The sequence below is a fragment of the Phragmites australis genome, chromosome 10, assembly GCF_958298935.1.
Source record: "Phragmites australis chromosome 10, lpPhrAust1.1, whole genome shotgun sequence".
NCBI classification, from domain to species: domain Eukaryota; kingdom Viridiplantae; phylum Streptophyta; class Magnoliopsida; order Poales; family Poaceae; genus Phragmites; species Phragmites australis.
In genome coordinates, this window is record NC_084930.1 from 7,779,211 (window position 1) to 7,789,506 (window position 10,296).

Genomic DNA, 10,296 nt, shown 5'->3' on the forward strand with positions numbered 1-10,296 from the left:
CTACTTGTGCATGATCCGAAGGAAGGACCTACGCAGGAAGTGAACATTGTCAAAATATTTAATAGGAAATGAAACAAAAATATATTACAAAGTTTTCAATGAACATTCAATGTTTCGATCACAAAAGATGATACATCTTCGCCCATCGCTCACACCTGCTTCGGACACTTAGGCGAGTTGGGTGCTTCGGTAGCTCTTTGCGAAGGGATGGGCGGCAAAGTAGGTGGGACAGAGGTTCTTGTAGTGGCCGAAGCATCCCTTGTCTTCGTGGCAGCCTGCAACAAAAGCCCGGCAAAAATAAGTGCGAGAACAATAAAACAATGCTAATGCATCGCAAATACAAAAAATACTTACCCTTCGCCAGTTGTTCTCCACCTCTTGAAGGGCGAGGTCCTGTCCATGTTGATACCAGTAGTTGCTGGTGAAACCTTTCATGGCGACCTACGATGCCTTTGATACCACCCCAATCGACATGTACGACAGGTAGCGGAACGAAGATCTCTGGAGCGCCTTGTGGTGGTCATAGCCTATCTTCTCTAGAGATTCTATAAGGCTTCGGCCAGAAATCATGGCGTAGAAATCACCATATGAGTGGGCAGCTTGTTGAATGCCTTCAGACAATTCAACGATCCACCCAAGAAGGTCGTCGAGGTCGCAGTGGCCGAAGGCTGGAGTTGAGGCTGAAGCACCAAATTCTTGAAGAGTCTTGCTAATAACTTCGTTAGCCTTAACCGCCTTTGGCTCTAGAACTTCTACCTGCTTCTGGGCAGCGTCTGAAGCAAGTTGCCTCGCCTCGCGTAGTGCTTTGCTTAGGCATTGATTTTCAATTTTTTTGGGCCATGCAGAGGGCATCAAGTTCTGATAAGCGTGCTTCAGACACCTCTACACGCCGGCGAAGGGTGTCGACCTCTTGTTCCAACTCCTACGCTCTTAATACAGCCTCATTCATCTACTAAAGATGTTCCTGTTGTTTGCTTTCGGCCTTCTTTGGTCTTTTAAGCAACAACTCCCATATCACCTCTACCTCTTTCAAGTGGGCTTCTGTCTATTCCGCATGTTTGCACATAGCTCACGCGAGAAGCATGCCTTGCAACAAAATTATAAGAACAAGTATGCAATGGACAATGTAATAATAATGGAAGGTACCTTTGTTGCCATGACGTCGAAGACGTTTGTAAGTTTGGAAGCAAATTTCCGTCCCAATGGGATCTCGAGCTCAATCACTTCTCCGCCACTCGATTCGAACAAGCTCACTCGCAGTGCTTTGGCCTCTATGACCCTGGCATTGCGTGAGGCGCCCGCGGACATAAGGTCTTTGCCACCGCGATGCTGCGGCAGTGGCGAAGCGTTTCCCTCCTCTCCGGTATCTGAAGCTCTATGACCTTCGAAGGAGCCGGCGTCTAAGCTAGACGAGGATGAGTGGTCTGACTCATCGCTAGTTTCTTCGACATCTTCTGCCCCTTCAACCCTCTCATCACGCCCCAGTGTGGTCTCCCTCTCCTCCACTGTTTCTACAGCAACTTGTGAGTCCAGTGGCTTGTCATCATCCTCGTTGCTATGAATAAGGAGAGGGGCCAGTTCAATTCGTGCAGAAGTTGTCGACATGTCCTTCGGAGGCACTTGTCGAAGGGGCACCACTTCAATGACTTTGGGCCCCCCGAGGTCATCATCACCTCTAGAATCGCCACAGGCCAGTTGGTGAGGTCTTTTCTTCAAGGAAATGACCTTCTTTTTCCTGGCTCCTTGAGCCAAAGGGTCTCCTCCTTTCCTCTTCCTCCGACCCTCTTCAGCATAGCCTGCTTAGGACTTGGACAGCTTTGGCCTATCCTCATAAGCGAGGCCCCGCAGCTCAAAGATTCGATTGAGCCATTGGCTGTGGGCCTATTCTGGACATGCTTGGCCGTCGACTAGGGTGAATTTCGCAAGAAGAAGTCGAGCTTCGGCTTCCACCTCAGCGACTATCACAGTTGTTCCTAAGAACATATAACGTAAGAAAATGGCAGCAAATTGAAGGTTAATGAAAAATAGGCCAAGAAACATATCATGTTTCCCAAAAAATCAAGCTAGGGGCGGTAGAGTCCCCCTGGCCCCTTCGAGCCGAAGGCTAGGATGGTCCACCCTTCGCTCAATGACCATACCCTAGCAGCGATGAACTCTTCAATGAGGTCACGTGTACTCAGATGCTTCGCATACCTCGTGTGTAACACCCTGATAGAATATAAAAATATAGCAAAATTCGCTCCAAATTAAAACTTTTTCTAATTATTAAACCATTATAAAATCGAGAAAATATATATTTGAATGTGTATATACTTGTATATATATATATATTCAAATATATTAATTGGGCTAAGTATTCCAACGAACCCTGATAGCCCTCCTATCATCTCTAATCCTCTTATAGACAATGGGAAAGTTAGGGTTTTTAGGTCCAAGGTATTCTTTTGCCATAGCAATCACAAAATTTGGAACCTCATCAAATTTCCTACTAATGGTTTCACCAGAGTGCTTGAATCGATTTATCCTCTTCTATTTTATTCACATCCACCACATGTGTATAAGAAAGTTGCAAGCATTTCATAAGTGCTCATGTGCATGGATGGTTTCAAGCTGTACGTAACGACCAACAAAGCATAAAGGTCCATGAAGATATTATGAAGATGAGTATGGTATTCACCTGGAGTCCTCAGCATCTCTTGTAGCCACCCCATGCCACTCAGATTCGCTGTCCTTGGTAGTGCCTTATCTAGATATAAATCATAATATATTTCTACAATTTTAGCACCACATGTAACAAGATTTCAAAACTCTTCATTCCCATCACTAGAATCCTCACTCTCACTTTCAGACATCTGCAAGTAGCACATAAATAAGTGAAAAGAAGAAATAAATAAAAACAAGGTAAGAAATAAATAAAAAAAGATAATAAGTAACAACAAGGTAATAAGAGAGAAGATAATAAGTGACAACAAAGTAATAAGAAAGAAGGTAATAAATGACAACACAATAGTTCAAAAGATATCAATAAATAAATTTTACAACTCGACAATATAATAGTTTAAGTGACATCAAGATTCAGATAATAATTGAAGTAACAATAATTTGACATGACAACATACAACATTCTTTTCATCACTTACTATACCTATCATTATACTTCCTCTTGAAAAAAGTTCATACATAACTACGTATACCCGTGCTCTTTATATAAATATCTATAGAAGAAAGGGGATGTGAGTTAATTCTTCCTAATTCCCCGTCGCCACTCGTCAGGAGGAGGTGGACGTGGCAGTGCCCCTCCCCACCGCCACCGCTACTGCCACCTCCCCATAGCCTTTTAAGACTTATGTTTTGAAGCAAAATCTCCATTAACTAGGACTAATTTTCTATATAAATAGCATCCTAGGAGGCAACTTGTCCAAACAAACCAAAAGCCTTCTCCTCTTACCAAAATGACCTTTGATCCTCACCCGAAGAAGTCAATACCGGATCTTTTGCCTGCTGGGGTCGAAGTTTTGATATGCTGGTGTAAAGACGTCCAAATGGGCCGTGCCTACTGGGCCGGCCCGAGGCACGGCACTGTAGGCATGGCCCAGGCACGGCACGGCTCGATCACCGACGGGCCGGGCCTGTGTCGAGCGTGCGACACGACGGGCCGGCACGGCACGGCCCAGCCGAGTCTGGCCGGCACGGTCCGGCCCAGCACGCATTTTCTATTTTTTATTTATTTTTTTAATATTTTTAATATTTTTTATCTATTTTTTATATTTTTATATATTTTTCATTTTTTATATATTTTTTTATCTATTTCGGCCCGTCGGGCCGAAATCGTGCCCGGGCTGGCCCGGCACGGCACGGTCACCGACGGGCCGTGCCGTGGGCCGAGGGGAAGGCACGCGGGTCGGCACGGCACTGTCCGTTACTGTAGATGGGCCGTTTGGGCCGTGCCGAGTCGGGCCCGTGTCGGGCCAGCATGAATGGCCCATTTGGCCATGTTTATGCTGGTGCAGAGACCAGTTTAGGGTTAAGAAGTCCAACGACTTCTCAAACACTTACGGCAGGAAGTTCTTAATGTGCTTCAACTACGAGTACGACCCACTGGAGGACAACATATGTGGTGGCTACCGCAACCAGGTACTCGCATATTGCAAAACTACAACATAACTATATGTCATTTACAACTTATAATTTTTTCCTTCTTTGCTAGTCTTCGCCACCATTATGTGACTTCATACAGTGGATCGATACTGAGCAGAGTAAAGCAGATGTGTTCCTCCTGCACACCCAACACCGAGCGGCATGGAGACAATTCCATGAAATGGATGCTGATGAGAGGAGAGAAGCGATACGCAAACGTCTACATGAGGAAGAAGAGAAGAGGAGAGAGGAGCAGAATTGCCTCAAAGCGGAGGCGCATGAGGCAGATAGGGAGCAGAAGCACGAGAGGGCACATCGGGCTCGTGAAGCTGGACCTGAGACGACAAGGAAGGGAAAGTATCCACACTGCACTCAATAGAGTGTTAGTAGTAATTCGTTAGTTTCAATTCCCTAATACATGTTAAATTTAGAATCAGTACATGTCTAGGTATTTTCATAATTGTAAAGTACATACTAATGTCATTGTTACTTTTTGTATATGGCTTATTTAAATTCCTTAAGGCATACTAGGTTTGTTATCGTTACATGCTTATAATGGAATGCCGAACATGGCACTATCATTGTTAGAGTCAGTGTATGGCCTGTAGTGCTTCGCGTAGTTTAACATTTCAATATTTTAAGCGGTATTGTTTAGTGCCGACATATGTTTAACCTGGTCATATGAATATACATTGAATTTTTCTCTGGCTATTCCTCATTAAGGGCCTGTTTGGCACAGCTCTAAATCCGAGATCCATGCCGAATCTGGAGTTTGTATCATAAAATAAAGTAGTTTAAATAATTTTTTTTTCAAATTAAAAACCAAATCACTCAACAGAATAACCTCAATTCATTCACAATTCCAGATCCTAGATTTCTTAGAGCTAGGAATGACCAGCTTCAAAAAAATCCAAGATCTGGATCCATATCAAACGTCCCATAAATACATGATTCTTCCCAAATTAAAAGAACCACCAAAAACAAAAAATTAAAGGAAATTTACCTATCAGCACTTGGAATACTGACAGGATTGACGGCTATCACCTAGCCCGACTGCCATCTCGGTGTGTTCTCGGAGGCCTGTCAGCAGAAGGAGTGTTGACAAGCATTTTCGGCCGCACATACTTATCGATAGGTCCCCGAACTCACTGCTACGTAGGCTGTATGCACGCAGAGTACCGACTTCTCCCTATTCTTACAATTTTATTATTTCGAGTATTATTTTTTGCAATTTTTAAATATAATAATATTATTAAAAAATCTTCCTGATTCCCCACCCCTCCCCACCTCTGCTCAGTGCCGACCCTTGCAGGCTCCGATCTCAACCTACTTGACACCCCCGATCTTGTCAAATTAAAAAAACTAATAAAAAAATTAAAAAAATTTACCTATCAACATGTCTGTTGCCGACACTTAGAATACTAACATGCCTGTCGGCTATCATCTAGCCCGACTTCCATGTCGGTGTGTACTTAGAGGTGTGCCGATAGCCTTTTTCGATCACACATGCTTACCGATAAGGCCTGGACCCACTGCTACTTAAGCTTTCTATTTATGCCATTTTATGATTCCAAATATTATTTTTATAATTTTTTAATAAAATAATATTATTAGAAAAATTCATCGTTAATTTTTCCTGATTCCCCACCGCCCCTGCCCATCTCTGCTCCGTGCCGACCCTTACTGCCTCCGGTCTCGACCTACTTGACAACCCCGATCTCACCGCGCCACCGTCACGTCAGATCCGCCTCGCCCCTACCCTCGCTGCCGCCGCCTGTCCGCCACCCTCCTCCTCGTTCACACCGGGTAAGTCTTGAGATCTTAACGTGATACAAGATCTAGACGGATTCATGGTTCCGAACTCCGAGTCCGGTTCCAGTTCCTAACTCCGATTTCCTCGTGGAATCGGAATACATGGCTCTCACCCCTCGGATTTCTCTTGTATATATTCTAAGACAACGCTTGCCTGCAAGTCCCAAACTCAGAAGCGAAAGAATTCGATCAGAAAAAAGATAGACCAAACATGAATCCCATGGTGCGCTCGGCTGCTCGAAGTGTGCTGAGGTCGGCTGCTCGTCGTGCGTCGGGGGCCCAGCGACGGCTCAGCGAGAGGGACAGAGCCATAGCGCTGGTTGAGCGGGAGGTGCCTGCGTGGAGAGCGGCTGTGCAGGAGGACAGTGGCTTCTGGGCAACCTACACCGGCGTCATGTTGGGCGTCGTCTTCGCAGTAAGCTGGCGTCGGTTCAATCCGCCTGAAAAGACTGACCTGGAAAAATGGCTGGAGACTAATGCTTCGAAACAACGGTCTGGAAAAAATTAACAAGGGCCAGCCTTAACTTAAAGAAGGATCCAGGGGCCAATAAGGCCTTAGTGTGTTCGTGTCTTGTTTGCAATATCCTTCTTATTACTACTTAGTAGAAAGAAGAATATGGGGGCAGATAAGTCCATAGCGTGTTCGTGTTGGGTTTGTACTAGTCTTCTTGCTGCTGTTTTATGGATAAAAAAATTCGTTAAATATGTTTACAAACCACTTTTGCCTATTGGGGTGCACTATGCCTGCATCTTTGATGAATTGAGGTGATTCGGAGCGGTATTTGCCGGTTGATACTATGGTTAGAAATTATTGCTTCAGTGATCTGTTATGGATGGCCCATATCTAGCACAAAGTATAAAAAATCTGAGAAAATGTGAGTGAGTTATTTAATTTTCTTTATGTAGGTAGGTATATACATGGTTGGTCTATATTTAGTCGGACAAACCGGTTAACTCTTGAATAGCTCTATGTTATGTTCTGTCGATACAGGCAAATAGTTCCATTAACAGATTGGAGACCCAATTGGGGAGCAGCAGTACTTGTGTTGTATAGACAATTGAGATAGTGCTGGGAAAGAGAACCCTTGTTACTGCAGTTGCGGTCTTGGTCACGTTTGCCTCTTTATCGTCCAATCAATCTACTTCAGAAGACTAAAGAAGTGGAGGAGGTAGAAGAGCTACATTCGTAATATGACCTTGTGCTTGTGCAAAGTAGTGAGCTGCACATGAATTTCATTCCACGCATAATGCGAATACTTCATCTTCATGCAAATATTTTTAAAGAATACCATCAGCCGGTGTGACTACTTGGGGTAAAGTTCATACACCACAAGCTGCAGACGTCAGTGAGCACCGGTTTTACTCACACTAGTCTTATGCTTATGTATATCTGCATATGTATGTTCCTGTTCCATCATAGGTGGCTTTCACACCACAATCAGCACCATCGAATCAGGATCAAGCGCCACCATTTGAGCCAAGACCGAAAAGTTACAGTCAAGCTTGAACTTCTTGATTGGACCGGGACAAGCTTGTCATGCTTACACGCTACTGTGCGGTAAGAAGAATAATTTCAGAAGCAGCACAATGATCGTCCAGAACAGATATAAGGCAAATGTTTAGGCTTAGCTATTTCTAGGATTTGTGTTTTACAGAGCTTTTTAGAGCTGAAGCGATAAGTTGTGTATGTAGTCATGTGAATTCAGAGTATTTGCAGCATATCTTTTTCTTTTTGTTAGAGTTATGAGCTGTGTACATTTCCAGGTTGTTAGTGGAAAGGCGCATGCGACGTCGTTTGAGCGGCAGGAATCTTAGATGTGTGGATGAGAGGGCAGATTGCATTAGGCATAAAACAAAGGATGGAAATCAGATAAGTATAGTTATATAGGACTTGCCATGAAATGCTACGTGAAGCAACTAAACAATTAAGTTACATAGTGAATATGGTCTAAGTATTATATCATGGTGTTAACATGTAACCTCACGATATCTCGTTGCAAACCTGATCAGTTTGTTAGTATTGATATAGCTAGTCGGAGAATCAGTAAGGCATATATACAACATGAGGAATTTGCATTCGCTGAGAATAGCCTGCATGGCATAAGATCAGCAACCAGCAAAAATCAAGAGTAATAGGAATAAGATTAGTATTAAACTGAAAGACCTAAGACGCAAACGGTAGCATCGTAGCATACAAAGCTATATATATTAGTAAAGCATATATACAACATCGGAAATTTGAGTGCGATTTCAGGCTGATCCATCCAGCATGGTAGGAACTAATCTAAGTCGTGCCAACGCTTGTTCAGTGGTCCTGCAGCTCCATTCAGTTTCAGGGCTGGTAAAAAAAAGCAACAACCTGACACTCCAAGGCACAACCTACCACATGGATAATAGGTTAAAAGTGCAAGGCTCATATGGCCATTCTCTTAGCTAGTTTATCGAAATCATAGATGGTTTATAAAAAATATGATCATAATTAGAGCATAAGAATTGCATAAGCATTGAAATAGTAATTGCATACTAATTAATTAATAATTACAATTGGTAATATCTGCAATCCGCAATAGTATCTGAAATTTCATGGAAACACTTAAAAAAACCAAAGAAACTTACTATTGTTAAACAAAGACAAATTTGGGTCCAGCAAACCCTGACAAATTACATATCGACAAATTTGAGTATAAAACATGATGTACTAAGATCATTGATTTCTGCAGGTACTATCAATGCAGAGAACATTACAAGGTTTCAAAATGCAGGCAATGAATCAGCGCAGTGGAAGAATGTAACTGAATTTCCCTCGTTTAAATTGTATTAATTATTCTACACATAATTTTATTTTGAAAGGACTGAAACTTTTTATGTCCCTCAAATTTGAAGTATCTTATGGTAAATTTCAAAAAGTGATTGCCTATAGATTAGCTAAACATGAAATAGCCTAGCGAAGTCAGGTTAGCGCGGCGGCGGGTGCGGATCCAACGGCGAAGACGCTGCTCGAGACATAGGAGAAGGCAGAGGCGAGTACGACAAGAAAAGCTCGCCGTAATTGAGGAAGGAGAGGCGGGGCGGGGACTCAACGACGTTAGAGACAACATCGAAGAGTTGCTATAGACGGAGGAGAAGGCGAGGGCAAGTACGACAAGAAAAGCTCGCCGTAATTGAGGAAGGAGAGGCAGAGCAGGGACTCAACGGCATCAGAGATGACATTGAAGAGCAGCAGGGAGGCTGGGGTGCGTGAATGGGTTATAACGAGCCCCCAAAGCAATGTATAGCAATCCCCAACATCCAAATTCATAGCAACAGATACAAAGGTTTCACAAATGTAAATACTTGATGGAAGAGTACAGAACCAGATGAAATAGAGGATCCGAGAGTAGAATTAGAAGGTTCCAAATGCAGCAAGAGAAATATAGGAGGTGAAGGGAGGTGGAGATGGAAGAGGGATAAGGAGCCGAGGGATACGCCGAGTAAGAAGATGACGTGCCTTCTCTGATTTCCCAATCCTCTCTACTTTGGTGCCGTCTCGCTTGTTTTAGTCCTCCCCACCAAGAGTAGCACTGGCCCAGAGCCAGCCCAATAGCTGCAACGGTCCCTCAAACCCAATAGCACATCGGCCCACATATCCATGTAACAACAACCACCACCACCACAAACTGACACACGCACCAACTACCCCTCTCCTCACCCTGCGTCGCCTCCCCTTCGCCCCCTTGGCACCGCGCCGTGCGGCCTTCCCCTCCCGCCGCACGCCCCCCTCCTCGGTTACACTGGGTAATTCTTGAAATCTTTATTTATGCTAGATCTAGATGGATCATGGCTTCAAACGCCGATTCCACTCGAAAACACGGTTCTGAGCCCATGTGGAATTGGAATACACATATCTCTGGCCCTCAACTTTCTATATATTCTAGGACAACACACGCCACAAGTCTCAAACTCAGAACCTAAAGAATTCGATTAAGTGCAGGAAGAGAAAAGAGAGAGACCAAACATGCATCCCGTGCTGCGGTCGGCTGGTCGGCGCTTTGCGGCGGCTTCCAACCTGAGACGCTGCGACTGTAACGCCGAGATGAAGATAGTCATCCCGCTGAATCAGCGGGAGGCTCGCGCCCAGCTGCGTGCGCCGGGGGCGGCTGAACAGGTTCGCCCCGGAGGGGCCTGGACTTCATGACATGGTGGACCTGCGTCATGTTTGGCGTCGTGATCGCTCACATCTGGCGTAGGTTCAAGCGGCCTCCAAAAACTATCGACGAAATATGGCTGGAGGCTACTTCTTCTGAACAAGGGTCTGGGGCAAACATGGCCTCATGTGGAGGTGGTGCTAGAAGCATTGGATGAAGAACC